Source organism: Nuphar pumila, chromosome 12 (genome assembly GCF_984573655.1).
Source record: "Nuphar pumila chromosome 12, dmNupPumi1.hap1.1, whole genome shotgun sequence".
Classification (NCBI taxonomy): domain Eukaryota; kingdom Viridiplantae; phylum Streptophyta; class Magnoliopsida; order Nymphaeales; family Nymphaeaceae; genus Nuphar; species Nuphar pumila.
This window is the reverse complement of record NC_143260.1, coordinates 6,335,304-6,351,291: the sequence shown is the minus strand read 5'-3', so window position 1 is coordinate 6,351,291 and position 15,988 is coordinate 6,335,304. Positions and strand designations below refer to the sequence as shown.

At 41.1% G+C, this 15,988-nt stretch overlaps 1 pseudogene across 1 annotated transcript; it reads left to right on the top strand.

Moving 5' to 3' along the window:
• Positions 1-6,992: 6,992 nt before the first annotated feature.
• On the top strand, positions 6,993-10,558 carry LOC149819804 (calmodulin-binding receptor kinase CaMRLK pseudogene; annotated as a pseudogene). Its single transcript, XR_016426726.1, has 3 exons — positions 6,993-7,486; positions 7,562-8,352; positions 9,850-10,558. The product of XR_016426726.1 is annotated as a calmodulin-binding receptor kinase CaMRLK pseudogene (transcript).
• Positions 10,559-15,988: the final 5,430 nt, after the last annotated feature.

Here is a 15,988-nt window from a genome sequence, read left to right as displayed (position 1 = left end):
TACTTCTAGCCGATTCCATAATTTCTATCTTTTTCTTCTTTCTTTTTTTGGGTTGGAAGATTGTTTGTCTTTCAAATAGAAAGAAGATTTATTGTTTGATGCCAATAGTGATGCATTAGTTCCTGGATTTTGTTTGCTTGGTCATTTTCTGAATACAATTTCCTATTTTGGAGTCGGTTGGTAACTTGGCATCTAACCCATTGGAATAGTAGAGCTGAAAGGCGGTGTTTGCTGTTGTTGTTATAATGCAACTGTACCTGGATCTCAACATAAATACCTTGCTTCCCAATCAAGTATACAGCATAAACACCAACCAAAAAGGTGAAGAAAAGGGATAATCTTTTCCTGTCACAACTTAGCACAAACAATACACAATTTGTGTAAAGTTGTTTAAGAGTTTTTGAATGTTGAACATTCTGCATGCAAAGTGTCGGAAAGCTTAGCAATGATTCCTTGTCACGAGAGAGAGAGAGAGAGCCGAAAGTAATTCAACATTACCACTCATGAAGATCAACAAACTGTTGAACCCATGAACTGAACAAGAGCAAAAGCTAAAAATAAATAAAGAAAGCACAAGAGAAAAGAACATCAGACAGATAAAACGGGCTCACGTCGAAGCCGCTTGCCCAGATTGCGGCAAAAGAAATATAGCGTCAGCAGGAGGGAGCGGAAGATCACTAAGATGCAAACGCAAGATCGCATAAACATCTACGAAGATTTTATAAACCAGTTTATGAGTGTTAACTGGAATATGACGAAAATGAGCATCGTTTCATGCCATCCAAACAAACCACCAAGAAGTAAGCAACCACGTCCGCCAGATGAGCCCCTCCACCTCTTGCTGCGCCTAATACAAACTGGCCCCAAGATCAGATCTAGCGCAAAAGACTCCTCCTTAACCAATACTTTCGGATGCCTCCAGGTCCTGCTAAAGATTTCCACAAATATTGGGCAAGACCAGAACAAGTGAAACGTAGATTCTTCAGCAGCCTGACAAAGCACGCACCAACTCGGGAGCTGAATGCCCCACTTCTTTAAATTAATGTGGGTTTGGATCCTATCGTGCAAAATTAACCAAGTCAGGACTCGAGAACAGGGAGAAGGACCCTTCGCCCAAAGCACATCCTTTGGCAACCAATCAGCCCCCGACGGGAGCAACGATCTATAGACTTTTTTTGTGAGAAACTCTCCGCTTGGCATCAAAGCCCACTGCAACCACTGACCAAAATTTTCAGAGTCCTCAAAATGGTCTCTAAAGCAGGCTAAAGCCCTCAACCATGATTTACGCAAGTGCGAGACAGCCAAACCTCGGGTTCCCAGACGAACCGGGGTAAGAGCTAGAGCCCCATATTTAGCAAAAAGCAAACTAGCACAAGGGTTATCCGGTTGGTGGGCCAACCAACATTGCTTGGCGACAAGAACAATGCTTCGTAGTCTGGGCAAAAAAATGCCTAAACCAGCCATACGCCGAGGTAAGACCACTGAACGCCAACCAATCAAATGACGCTTACCCTTGAGTTGACACCCAAACCATAGAAAACCTGCTAGCAAGCGTGTCAGCTACTTCTCTACTCCCACAGGCATCACAAACATAGACATGAAAAATTCTGGAATAGTTGAAAGAACATGTCTGACTAAGGTTAGACGGCCAGTGATGGAGAGATAAAACGACTGTCACGAAAGCAATTTGTGCTTCACTTTTTGAAGCATCGGAGCCCAAGCAATTGAATTGGGGTGCTTCACTTGTAACGGCAAGCCCAGGTACATAATAGGCAAGTCAGAAATAGTGCAATTAAAAATTCTCTTTCCAGCTGCAAGCATATTGGCATTAACATTGAACATGGTAATAGAGCATTTGGTCTCATTTAGAGAAAGCCCGGATAAGGAGAGAAAGAACTGAATGATAAGCTTGAACCTAAGCATCTGTTGAACATTTGCACGACCAAAAATGATCATATCATCAACATAAGTAAGAATATGACTCTGGAAGTCGGAAACCTGCAAAGGTTCAATGAAACCCGATACAACAGCCTGCTTAAGCAAGACCACAAGACCCTCAGCAACTGCATTGAACAACAAAGGCGATAGGGGGCACCCTTGCCGCAAACCCCGTCACAGCTTGAACCGGTCTCCTCTAATACCATTGATATTTAACATGGTCTGGGCATTTGAGACCAACTCTCTCACCCAACCAGAAAAACGACGACCAATACCGAAGTTTGCTAACATTTGAAATAAGAATGACCAATGCCTAGAGTCAAAAGCTTTATGAAAGTCTAACTTAAGGACAAAGTAAGGTTGAATGCTATGCTGCAAGGAATGAACAACCTCGAACGCCATGATGAACGAGTGTTGTACCTTCTTATTACGGATAAAGGCGAACTGAGAGTCTGAAAAAATCTGGTTAGCCACCAATTTCAACCTATTCGCCAAAACCTTGGCAAACATCCGATAGAGAACACTCATAATTGAGATTGGACGGAATCGAGAAATATCAACGGCCTCATCATCTTTCAGAATGAGAGAAATAATAGCAACATGAAAATGATAAGGCAGTCTGGAGTTACGATGAAACTCATCAAACATGCTCACCACGTCTGATTTAACACAGTCCCAAAAGATTCTAAAAAAGTCGACATGAAACCCGTCAATGTCAGGCGCTTTCCAACCTGACAGATCCTTAATGGCCGTAAAAATCTCATCGTCAGAGAACCTCCTTTGCATAGATCTGGCTTGCTTAGGCTGAATTGAGCCTACTAGGATATTGCCAAGGACACCCTCCGCAGTTAACGAAGCAGAATATAAGTTCTTAAAGTATAGCGAGACTGTCGGGATAACGTGTTGATTGATATAAGAAACACCCTCAATGGAGATAGAAGGAATAACCTTCCTCCTATGACGATGAGAAGCATATGAGTGAAAAAATTTACTGTTGCCATCACCAGCAGCAAACCATTTCACCCTAGACCTTTGCTTCCAACGAATTTCCTCTTTGACCCTCCAGCTTTTCAAGAGCATATTTAATTCTAAGGACCTGACTTGGAGACTGAGAAGTTGCAAATCAGAAAGAGAGTCAGGAGAAGACATATACTGATACAATGCAGAAATCTCTTGCTCTCATGCGGCCATTTGCTGAAATTTCTCCACCTTACGACTATGAAGCCAAGCTTTGATATCCTTAGCTAGACGAGAAAGCTTATTTTGAACCCGGAGCGCTGCCCAATGCTCATCAACAGTTTTGTTCCAAGAATTAGTAATAACCGAGAGACAATCTGGCTCCTGAAGCCACCATTCTTCAAACACAAAGCTCTTGGTGTATTGAAAGCCATTCCCCCACTAAGTGATGATCTGCCCATGATCCGAGATAGAGGGAGCAAACAACACACACTTAACGTCGGGAATGAGGTCCAATAAATTAGGGGTGACAAAGACCCTATCAAGGACCCTACAGCACGGACGAGACCGCATATTCGACCAAGAAAAGCACTCCCCGGTTAAAGGAATAGGGTAGAGAAAATGTCGATGAACAAAGTCTTGGAAACCTCACATAGAGGGATTAGGAATTACGAGGTTATTAGAGTCATGGATAGATAACAAACAATTGAAATCCCCCATAAGAAGGTGACAATCCGCGTTGGAAACGACAACCCTATCCAAGTCATCCCAAAAAGCGGGCCTCATGGCGGCGAGATTAGGTCCATAAACAACAGAAACCACTACTCTTCTATCAATTGCCTGGAAATTGAAAGCAACGGACAAAGAGAAAAGTCTCACATCCAGCTGAGATAAATTTAAAGACTGCTTTCCCAAGATAAGGATACCTCCTGCATGATTTACTGCTGGCTTAAAGAAATAGTCAGCTCCCTGCCAGATGCTAGAGACGACTACGAGCGGGATGACCTCCATTTTAGTTTCACATAAAGCAAGAATGTCGGGTTTTTGTTCCCTAACCCAATTAGCCAGAAACAAGCTTTTAGTGGGACAATTTAAGCCCCTAACATTCCAACAAACAGTCTTCATGGAACAAAATCTGGAAAAACCTGGGGTTGGTGGCACCGAGATGACCTTCTTGGGGACCTGACATCGGTAGCCGAAACAATTGATGAAGGCCTCCTTCTTCTTCGTTGACCACCCGCACTGACAGATGACCTCAATTGACCATCGAAAATGCCCAACTGCTCGCAGTCTGCTCCACCGGAGGTGCATAGAGAGTCCCCAATAATCGCAAAAATAGTTGAAATCGTACAATCCATATCAACAACTATAGCTTGCAGCTGTGAAGAGGAGAGAGAGATATCCAACAACTTAACTGCATCGACAACCGTGACACCCAGGGGTTGTGAACTAGGATGCTGCTGAAACAAAGGCAGAGAGAAGTAATGGGATTGGTTGCCCCTTGTTAGTTATTTTATAAATTTAGTTTGATTAATAAGGATGGTTATTAGAAAATAAGAAAGAACAATTGAAGCGAGTTAGCATGCTAGATTGCTAGGTCAGTTTGGTACAGTAGAAAGGAAGGATCCTTATTGTGTCTTCAAAACCCAATATTTTGAAATCTATAAAAACATATTTTAAAAATGAAAAGGGCGAGAAGTTTCTCACCCCTCCCCACCTACCTCCGTTGTTCATTAATAACAAGTGCGTACGTACCTTGGTTGATATTTCCAAAAAAAAGACAAAAGATTTAGGATGTGGGGTTGTCAAGAAATGGGTGTTGCTTACTGTGTACGCACCTGCTAGAGTTCGCCTTCTCCTCGCATGTCCAAGCCCCTGCAGTCTGCGAGTTAAGTCCGAGCTTGATCTCAATTTGGCTTGGCTTGCCTTTTGTTTTTTTTCCCTCTCTTTTGTGCGTTCAAATGACATCGGAAGGGGTGGAGGGTGATCTTATCATTCTCTTTTTTGGCTTGAGTTTCATGGTAATTAGGCTAGCAATTCAGGGAAAAAAGACACAAAATTTCCCCATGAAGTCTGTGAGGTAAGTCCCAGCTTGATCTTAATTTGGCTTGGCTTACATTTCCTCTCTTTTGTGCGTTCAAATGACATCGGAAGAGGTGGAGGGTGATCTTATCATTCTCTTTCTTGGCTTGAGTTTCATGGTAATTAGGCTAGCAATTCAGGGGAAAAGACACAGAATTTCATCCTTTCCCCATCTGACCCTATAGCAGAGGATCCATGCATACCATCTTTTTGTCCTCTTATTTCCAATGTGTCCTTTTTATTCCCACATATAGCTGAACCAGAGTACTCACAGACACAGAGGTTGCCTCCGCTGTGGTACTGAACCACTGTACACTCTTAATCTACATAGATTTGATATCGAAAATTAAAATACTAATCTTTGGATCAAATTCAGTACGTTCTATTTACTATTTTCATATGTTATAATTGACTTCAGCACAATGTTTTTAGCGATTCTTAAACCATCCCTATGTTCATCAATTGTGAGCCTTTCTTTTTATTCACCATCTTAAAATTGACCTTATGATATATTGATGATGATGTTAATATAGTAAATAAAATAAAACAAGTTACCCACATCTGTATGGTTAGATACTTAGTTCTAGCGTTTGGTGGCTGGATCCTTGCTTGCTTGCTTGCTTGAGAAAGAGAGAGAGAGAGAGAGAGAGAGAGAGAGAGAGAGCCGAAAGTAATTGTTGAACCCATGAACTGAACAAGAACAAAAGCCAAAACAAATAAAGAAAGCACAAGAGAAAAGAACATTAGACAGATAAAATGGGCTCACGCCATAGCCGCGTGCCCAGAAAAGAACATTAGAGAGAGAGAGAGAGAGAGAGAGAGAGAGAGAGAGTTCTGAATTTAGATCTCAAGTGTACTAAATTCTGAAGATTGAACTAGGCAGGAACCAGGAAAGGCTCAATCTGGTGGCTTGAGATTAGCAGCACAACTCTAGGCCATCAACCTTGGAAATTAAAAATGCCATTAATTAGCGTGGGGAATCACATTTCATGACGTGTACCTAACGAGAAATATAAAATCTCGGATGTCAGATCTTCAAAATTCAAGGTCAATATTTATTTTGACATTTAGAGCACACTGCTCCTAACTTCCACACCGTTCTCTGTTTTCCTTTTCAGGCGAGAAATAAAAGGTTCGACGCTTGAAGAAAGTTCCAGCTTTGGAAGCAAAGTCAAGAGGTCGACGGTCAGATCAAAACTCTATAAGATCCATGCCCATTTTCGTGCTTCCTCCTGTCAACCATTGCTTTCTACGTCTAAACTCTAAAGGCCTAAACACAACCTGGATAGTCGACCTCATTGCTTTTTTGAAAGTTGCATAGAAACATCTCTCTCTCTCTGTCTCTCTCTCTCTCTCTCTCTTCATGAGTATTAATGTTGATCTTCTTTCGGCTCTCTCTCTCTCTCAAAATCAATCTTTCTCTCTCTAACTCTCCAAACGTTTCTTCTTAACCTATGCCTTCATTAGACACCTCCATCTCACTTGTTTCCATAGTCAAGCTTCTATGCAACCCACAACAAAACAAGGATGGGTAAAGAAGTTGAAAACCCAACAATTTTTAGATTTCATTATGCCTTTCAATTAACACCCCCACCTCTATAATCAAGCTCTATACACCCACCAAGAGAAGATTCAAAGATGGTAACCTCAATAATTTCTTAATTTCATTGACTTCATTTTTTCATTTATTACACAGAGAAACTGCAGTCAGGATTGGAGACTTGGTTGTACTGCTCTTAACCTGCCATCCCGGTGCCGTAAAACTCTTTCTTCTACCTTGAAGTTTTACATTGCGGGCACGACGATCATAGGTATAGCAAGCTGAGCCAGCGCAACCAGACCTTCGTGCCGAATGCAGTTTGGTTTTAAATCGAAAAAGAAAAAAAATCCTCTGTTGTTTTTGCACTCAATCTAGACACCCACCAAGAAAAGGCAACAAGATTGGAAAACTCATGCTTATCATGCTCTATTGATCCGACACTCAAGCACATCCACAAAGAGAGAAGAAAACAAAGATGGGAGCCCCAAATTTTCTTAGTCTCTTCTTCCTTCTCTTGTCCTTCTCAATGGTTCAATATGTCAACTCCTGCAATTCCTCAGACTACCAGATGGTAGTGAAGGCCTTCCAGTCCATGGTAGGGTTCGATCCCTCGACCTCCCTCAACTGCACAAGCCCCATGAGGGAGATCATCCTGCCATCCAAGGGCCTCAGTGGCAGCATCTCTTGGGTGTACCTCTCCAAGCTCAGCCAACTCCAGTCGTTGGATCTATCCAACAACTCCATCGAAGGGTCCATTCCGGGTGGGTTCTGGTCCAACACGAGCCTGGTACACCTCAACCTCGCCGGTAACCGACTCAGTGGATGTATCGGTTTTGTACACTCCGATCCGACTCGACATTATCCGGTTCTGCAGAGCCTCAACCTCTCGGGCAACCGGTTCACCGGCTGCATCTCGGTCTCCCCCTTCAAAAGCCTCAGAGTTTTGGACGTCTCGGGCAACAAAATCACCAACAACTCGGTAATCGGCGACGCCTTTAACCTGGGCAACCTCTCTAGTGTCTCGATATCGGGAAACAATATCGGATCTCTACCGAGTCATCTGAACAACTCGAGTCGTATCGCTCACCTGGATCTCTCCCGTTGTGGTCTCTCTGGCAGCCTAAAGCCCATCTCCTTCCTCTCTTCTCTCACCTACTTGGACGTGTCGGATAACCATCTCAGTGGTTCGTTCCCTGAAGACTTTCCACCGATACGTAACTTGAGATTCTTGAACATCTCGTTCAACCAATTCACTGAGACAGAGAAGAGATTAGGAAATTGGGCATTGATCCCCAAGTCTGCTCTCGGTCACCCCGACGGACCGGTTCACCCAAAGAACAATTGGAGTGGGAAGAGAACCGGCGCCATGGTGGCTGCGTCGTCAGCTGCATTCATTCTGGTGGTGGGAATTCTGCTGGGGTGTTTGTGTATGATGAAGAGGAGGTCCAGGAGGAGATCGGTCGTCTCGAAACCGCCGCTCCCGATCAAGATTGACGAATCGGGTCCGTTTTCCTTCCAGATCGATTCGGGCACTTGGGTCGCCGACATCAAGCAGCCATCGTCGGCTGCCGTCGTTATGTTCGAGAAGCCGCTGATGAGCCTCACATTCGCTGATCTCATCGCCGCGACGTCTGGGTTCAGCAAGGGGTCTCAGCTACCCGAGTCTCGGAGCGGACCGGTTTACAGGGCGGTTTTGTCGGGGGACATTCATGTGGCAATTAAGGTGCTGAAGCGGGCTAATGATGATGGAGCCGAGGAGGCCGTGGCCAAGTTGGAGGCTCTGGGAAGGCTCAAGCACCCTAATCTGCTGCCCTTGCTTGGGTACTGCATCGCTGGTAGGATGAGTGGTATTTCGGTCATTTTCATTATCATATTCTTTGAAGCTTTTATATATATGTACACTTGTGGGGCTGTTATATATATATATATATATAATGGGTCAGTGCTAAACCGTCTACTAAATGGGTTTTTCAGGCTTCTCTGGTGCTTTTTATGTGGTTCGGGCCCTATAAATGTGTTGGGCATGATTAATTTACTAAGAATCCACACCTGGATCATGTGTTTTTTGATGAAAAAAATGATGTTTGTTGATTTTTTGAGCTTTATAAAATCCCACCCATGTATTGGAATCAGACACTTCAGGAGCTGATCCCTATAAAATCAAGTACATAGATCATATAATCAGAATTTAAAAATAAAATAAAATAAGCCCAAAAAACCTATTTAACACACGGTTTAACACCAAATGGTATAGAAGGGACCCATTGCTCTCTCTCTCTCTCTATATATATATATATTAATGAGTAGGTGCAAAATGAAAGGTTCTAAATGAGTTTTTCAGGATTTTTTCATTTTATTTTTAAATTCTGACTAAAGATGTGATCTATGTACTTAATTTTATAGGAATCAGCTCTTGAAGTGGTCGATTCGGTGGGTTTTTATAAGGTTAGAAAAATGAATGGTCCAAAATCTTTGTAAAGTTTTGAGGCTCCAAATATCATTTTTTTAATCGATCACTGCAAAAATCTTTCATGCCTAGCATATTTATAAGGTCGGAACTGCAAAAAAAAACACCAAAGGAAGAAAAACCCGTTTAGTACTTATCATATTTATATATATATATATATATATATATATATATATATATATATATATATATATATATATATATATATATATATATATATATATATATATATATATATATATATATATGGGGCTGTGTTTGCTTTTATGCATTCACAAATATCGTCTACTTTTAAAAAAATGTTGCAATTTTATTGTGATATTTACAAAAACTGATACAATTTCGAAAACACACACTATATTTTTCTTGGCTTGCATGGCTTCAGCTCTTTGTGGGAAAATGTTGCTCGTGGAATTCATTTTCCCTTTCTTTTCCCAACTAGACTGAAGCATGGTCCCAAAGAGCGCGGTATTTTGAAAACAATAGCGATTTTATGATGGCCTATTAAAAAAAATGAAAAAATCATAACAATTCGAAATGCGGATTGATTTTAAATTATTATGGTTTTTATCATTATATTGAACCATATATCATGATGTTTGAAATTATTGTGAATCTATTGTTGCATTCGAAAATCCAAAAATTTGTAATGTCATAAAAATATCAACCTTTTTAATGCAATCATGAATTTATTGTGATACTAACACTTTTTGATTTTGTGTTTTATATTTTATATTATATATTTTTATATATTTTGGTTATGTTCAATATTAAATAAGCTGATATTTTGTTGAGATTTTATTTATTACGAGAAAATTTCCTGACGAAAAACAAATCCTGCTACTGATAGTGATGTTTGTTGCAGGGAAGGAGAAGCTTTTGTTGTATGAATTCATGGCAAATGGGAACCTCAATCAATGGCTTCATGAGCATCCAACTGGTGAGACCAACGTGGAGGACTGGAGCATGGACACGTGGGAGCAGCAGACTGGTGGAGACCGAGTATCCGCAGAGAAAATGGGTTGGATCACCCGGCACCGGATCGCTGTGGGGATTGCCAGGGGTCTTGCTTACTTGCACCATTCAGGGGCAAAGCCCATTGTCCATGGCCGGCTCAGCCCGTTCAACATCCTCCTTGATGAAGCTTTCGAGCCCCGATTGTCCGATTTCGGGGTCAGGGAGATCGTCCGACGTGGGTCTTATCGCCATTCACTCTATTCTGCGCCTGGATCCGATCCATTATGCCTAGAATCTGATGTGTACAACTTCGGAGTCATCCTACTAGAGCTGGTGACGGGAAGGGCTGGCTCAGAAGAGATGGTGGCATGGGCCCGGGCCTTGGTTCGGGAGAGGCAAGGAATCAAGGCGATCTACCCGGAACTGAAACGGGGCGGGTCCATAAGCGCTATGATCGAGAGCTTGCAGATCGGGTACCTATGTACGGCAGAGTTAGGCAAGAAGCGGCCTACGATGCAGCAAGTTCTTGGGTTCCTTCAAGACATACGTCCATGCCCCTCTAGCCATGATTCATGAAGACTTTCATCATCATCCTCTTCTTAGCTTCTTCTTACTTACTGGGACTTGTTTGTGGTTCAAGTTGATAAATACTTTTGAAGGGTTTAACGAGCCATCAGGCAAAATATGAATGAATGTAAATGTGAAGAGTTTTTTTTTGTTCACCCTCGTTGCGATTGATTTTGAGTGATTGTGATTTTCTCTCCCTCTCTATTCTTTTACTCTTTTGCATTCTCAGTTATCAAAGCTTTCGCAACGACAAGTGAACGATCAAAAGGTTTGCGACGATAAAGAAAAACTGTCACGTCATACTGGCCTATTGAAGAAGTATGTCTGTGACAAGTGGTACCAACACTCGTTCTTGAGTTGAGGAAGAGACTCAGGAGTCAGTGTCAAGAGATGCATCGATAAACCATGATTTGTGAATAAGACATCGTGGCACACCGTTACAACTTACGCAACACCAAAAGAAGGACAATTGTTGAGGCCAAGAAGATGAGTTCACCTCAGGGCCATGAGTAGATGGTCGCGACTGTCAATAGATTAGTAGTTTATGTGACTTCGCACAAGAAAGTGATTTCACATGTAGTTGAGTCATTCGAAAGACTGAACGACGAAGTGATGAGCCTGCGAAAGCAAGTAAACATGCTGATGGAACATGTTACTTCGCTTACTACGATAGTGACCACCCTGTAGATAAAAGTTGATGAGCTTCATTTAAATAACCACACTTTACAGCGGACAATTACCATCAATGGCGAAAAGAGTGATAGGCCATCAAAGATAGATGTATTGAAGCCAACTAAGTTCAATGATTCCAGATATAGCAAGGCCATAGAAAACTTTATGTTTCAAGTAGAAGACTACTTGGACATTCAGAAAGTTTGGCCGAAGACCTCAGGATGAAGGCGACAACAACTCTACTCGATAAAGATGTTATAGCCTGATGAAGACAGAAGCATAGCGACATGAAAAGGGGCCACTGCATGATTGATACCTTTGAAGCCTTCAAAAGTGAGCTATGAGACTACTTTATGCCAAAGAATGCACAACACTAAGCTTATCAAATGATGGTAGAACTCAAGCATACTGGAGCCCTGCAAGACTACATCGGGACATTCCAGAAGCTCACACTAGACGTACCCAATATGCCGGATGAGGACAAATTCAATTGGTGTATTGTGGGACTACAACTTTGGGTATAGTTCGAAGTGAAAAAAAGCAATCCTCAGACTTTGAAAGTTGCATATGTGACGACCGAGCAACTAGTGGACACATAATGCAAGTCCTTCACTCCATCAACTAAGGCTGAAAAAAAGGACCACGAAGGCAAGATGGAGGATCAACACGACAATAAAGGTGAGTCATCGACAAGAAGCAAAATTATAAACAGTAAAATAATAATAGCAATAAAGGGCCGATTGCGACTTGTTGGTTCTGTGGTGAGAGACATATTGTTAAGCAATGTCCAAAGTGTTTCGTGAACGATGACATGCAGGTGAATGCAATGCAGGCGGAAAGTAGTAATGTCGAAGTCGTGTAATTAAGGATGAGAGTCATGCAGACGATCAACAAAGCAGTTGAGTTTGAAGTCTAAGCCTAAGCATATGACCATCAAGACGGTGGCTATCCAAATTGGGAGTTGGGATGGCAAATCCAACTTGTCAGTAGTGTCCCTGGACGACTTCATAATGATTTTGGGCATAAAGTTTCTTCGCAACCAGAATGCGATGATGTTGTCAAAGTTCAACTTGTTGACAATCATACAGTCAAACTTTTTACACACGGTGCAGTGCATTTGTAACGCCCCAACTTTTTATAGTAAAAATTTTGGAGTAAAATTTTTTTTTTTTTGAAATAGCGGAAGTGCGAAAAATACAAGTCGGGCGCATTACAGGGTAAAACAGAGAAGTACTAAACATACCATTCATTAATGTCATTAATTACATCCCATAACATAATTGTAAATCTACTAATCAGAGTTCAAACATCAAATACTGAATAAATGAGATCTTTTGGCTTTATCCAAAACGACACCCCGATGCTCCAATTAGTTGCTACCTGAAAAACATTTAAAGCAGAAGGGTCAGACTCCCCTGTCTGCGTAAGAAGCATTATATTTATATGTGGTGCTCAGTGACCTGTGTACAAATATGTGTAAGTACTGCAGATATAACTAGCATGGAAGTTTATAACATTCTAAGAAGATGATTATGCTTTCTAATTCATGATACAATGCAAAAGATGACTGAACTAGAGGTATGTTTATCCACATTAGTATAAGCTGTATATTCCACAAGTTTTTCTAAAGTCAACTCAACAAAATGTAATTCTTCAGAGATAAGTTTCTAGTCAACTTAAATTATTTAATGCTTATCTTACTCTTACCCTGTGGGTACACACAGGCATAGATCTCGTAGCGGACCGAGACCATACGGGGGTCTATTATTTAATAACCCGTATGAATAGCCGTACGGATATCCAAAGGGGACGGTCCGTGACCGAGAGAGAGCTCCCCAGTGGCTAGAACAAAAATTAGGATGCACCCTGTACTTCTGCAGAAGACTTGGATCTACCACCTAGGACATACTGGTAGTCCTGGTCCCCTAACTTCGTGGACTGGGGACCGGGTGAGACGCCTAGCTCTCACAAGAACAAGAATGTCCACGAAGCTTGTACCATCTACCCTCTCCAAGGTAGACCATGGGTCCAGTAACATACACCATCTTTCAGGTGTACCCAGAGCCCTCGGAAACCAGTAACATATACCATTTTCAGGTATACCCAGAATCCAACATATTTAATTTATATGTGTATAAATTTCCATTTTTGTTTGTTTGGATCCAGTAACATACATCTTCTTTCAGATGTACCCAGACCCCTAGGAAACCAGTAACATATACCATTTTTCAGGTATACCCAGAATCCAACAATTAATTTATATGTGTATAAATTTTTATTCTTGTTTGTTTGGATCCAGTAACATACATCTTCTTTCAGATGTACCCAGACCCCTAGGAAACCAGTAACATATACCATCTTTCAAGTATACCTAGAATCCCATATTTAGGTTATGTGTGCATAAATTTTAATTTTATTTATTCTTATGTGCAAGTCATTGCACCACAAGGGATTTTCAAAACCCCAACTCATACTCAGGTTGATCTTAGTATATGCACATTACCCATCGAATGCCTCAAAGGCACCAACCACAATTTCTCATAATCCTGGTTCAACTTTGTGTCAAGTACTTAAACATTCGGCATTTTCAGTTTTGTTTATGAGCTCGAGTGTACGTTCCGTACCCCCATTGGTTATGCCGCAACATGGCATTATCCAACTTTATCATGTGTGTTCCATGTATTGGACATAATCCTAAAGTCCATAGGTGAATCACATATCTAGTTTACCATCAAAACTATTTCCTTCATAGATATTTCAGTTGCATTTCACCTAAAAAGTCTTTAGAAAACTTTTCTAAAAGAACCCTTCATGAAAATCATTTTAGAAAACTCTTTACTCAATTTTTTCATGTTTATTAGTCGACCAATAGGCTCACCGGTCGACCAACCTTTTTGGCTTCAAATCTTCTAAGCAAAACGTTATTTTTTTGTAAAATTAGTCGACCGAAGAATTTATTAGTCGACCGGACAGAATGTCTGTTTTCTGGAAAAATTTAGCAGTAGTCGACTGAAGGGTTTATCAGTCGACTGATCATAAAATTAGTCGACCAAAAGTTTTATCAGTCGACCGATCAGAATGTCCGTTTCCTGGAAAAATTTAGCAGCAGTCGACTAAAGGGTTTATCAGTCGACTGATCATAAAATTAGTCAACCGAAAGTTTTATCAGTCGACCGGACAGAATGTCCGTTTTCTGGAAAAATTTAGCAGCAGTCGACTGAAGGGTTTATCAGTCGACTGATCATAAAATTAGTTGACCGAAAGTTTTATCAGTCGACCGGACAGAATGTCCGTTTTCTGAAAAAATTTAGCAGCAGTCGACTGAAGGGTTTATCAGTCGACTGAACAGAATATCAATTTTCTGAAAATTTTAACATCAGTCGACTGAAGGTTTTATCAGTCGACTGATCAGAATATCTGTTTTCTGGAAAAATTTTAGCATCAGTCGACTGAAGGTTTTATCAGTCGACTGATCAGAATATCTGTTTTTTGGAAAAAATTTAGCATCAGTCGACTGAACAGAATGTTTGTTTCCTAGAAATTTTAGCAGTAGTCGACTGAAGGTTTTATCAGTCGACTGAACATATTATCAGTCGACTAACTATCGTTCCAGTCGACTAATTTTGTCGTTTTTCTGTAACTTTTAAAAGGGCGTATCTTTTTATTTTTCAAACATTTTTAATCATTCTAAATGAACTGTTTTGCCACCCCTTTCATCCTCAATATATGAAATATTTCAACTATAGATATTAGTGCATTCTACACTCAAAAACATTAAATCCAATCGAATTACCCAATAGGAATGATATATCTTTATTTTTCCATGATGTGAAATAGCAATCACGTGTACATAACCTCAGAATTGATTAAAACCATTCAATCTACAAAGTATGAAAGGTGTATTGAACAAGAAAATACAACCAAACAATAATTTCATGAATAATAATCCGAGATACTTAAGGTTTCACGCCATTTGCCTACTTTATTTTTGTTTCGATCTTGAATCCGTCATGGCTAACACCCACACCAAAAATATATGCATTTTCCTACATAGATTCGAACTGTAGGTTTTGATATGAGTACTACATATCACCAGGCGTACACATAGGAACAAAATGCCCTTACAAAGAACACCACAGTGCCCCAACATTGGCCCAGGGTGAGAACCATTGGCTGAACCACTACATATTAACCTATTGGCGAGTAGGTGTTTCAGCTCATGCCACCTGGGTTTCGAGGCCCTAAACATACCTACATATAGGTTGTGCTTGTCGCGTAAACTCTATGATATTGGAACATAGATGTGCAACAAGGCATCAACCACTTACATACAAATAGCAATGCTCCTTACCTCTTTGGAGTCTCACGACGGCAAGGCTGCAATCCCTTCTCTTCGTTAGAGCGGCACCCCACGTCGATAATGGATGTTCACGCGTTCAGCAAGGGAGGTCCACACAGTCCACCAATGGAGGTCGACCACCACCGTGAGAGAGAGAGAGAGAGAGAGAGACGTCTAATGTAACTCCTTACCAAAAATCTCTCATTTAACTCCTCTATTTAGGGGGAAGTTACCAAATTTTCAAGGCATTAAAACTTCACCCAAATCTTACGTTTTTGGTGGGTGATGTCTATTTCCAACAATGCCCCCTCCTGTCTTTGGCATGATTTCCTCTAACTTCCCTCACTATTTGCTTTATGGGTACCCCTCTTCCATGTCACCTGGGATTCTCCTCAATCCTTGGTAGAGCTAGATGGAAAAGCCAAAAATTTAGGCTTAACATAATCCCACGTTTTTACCCTTTTCACCA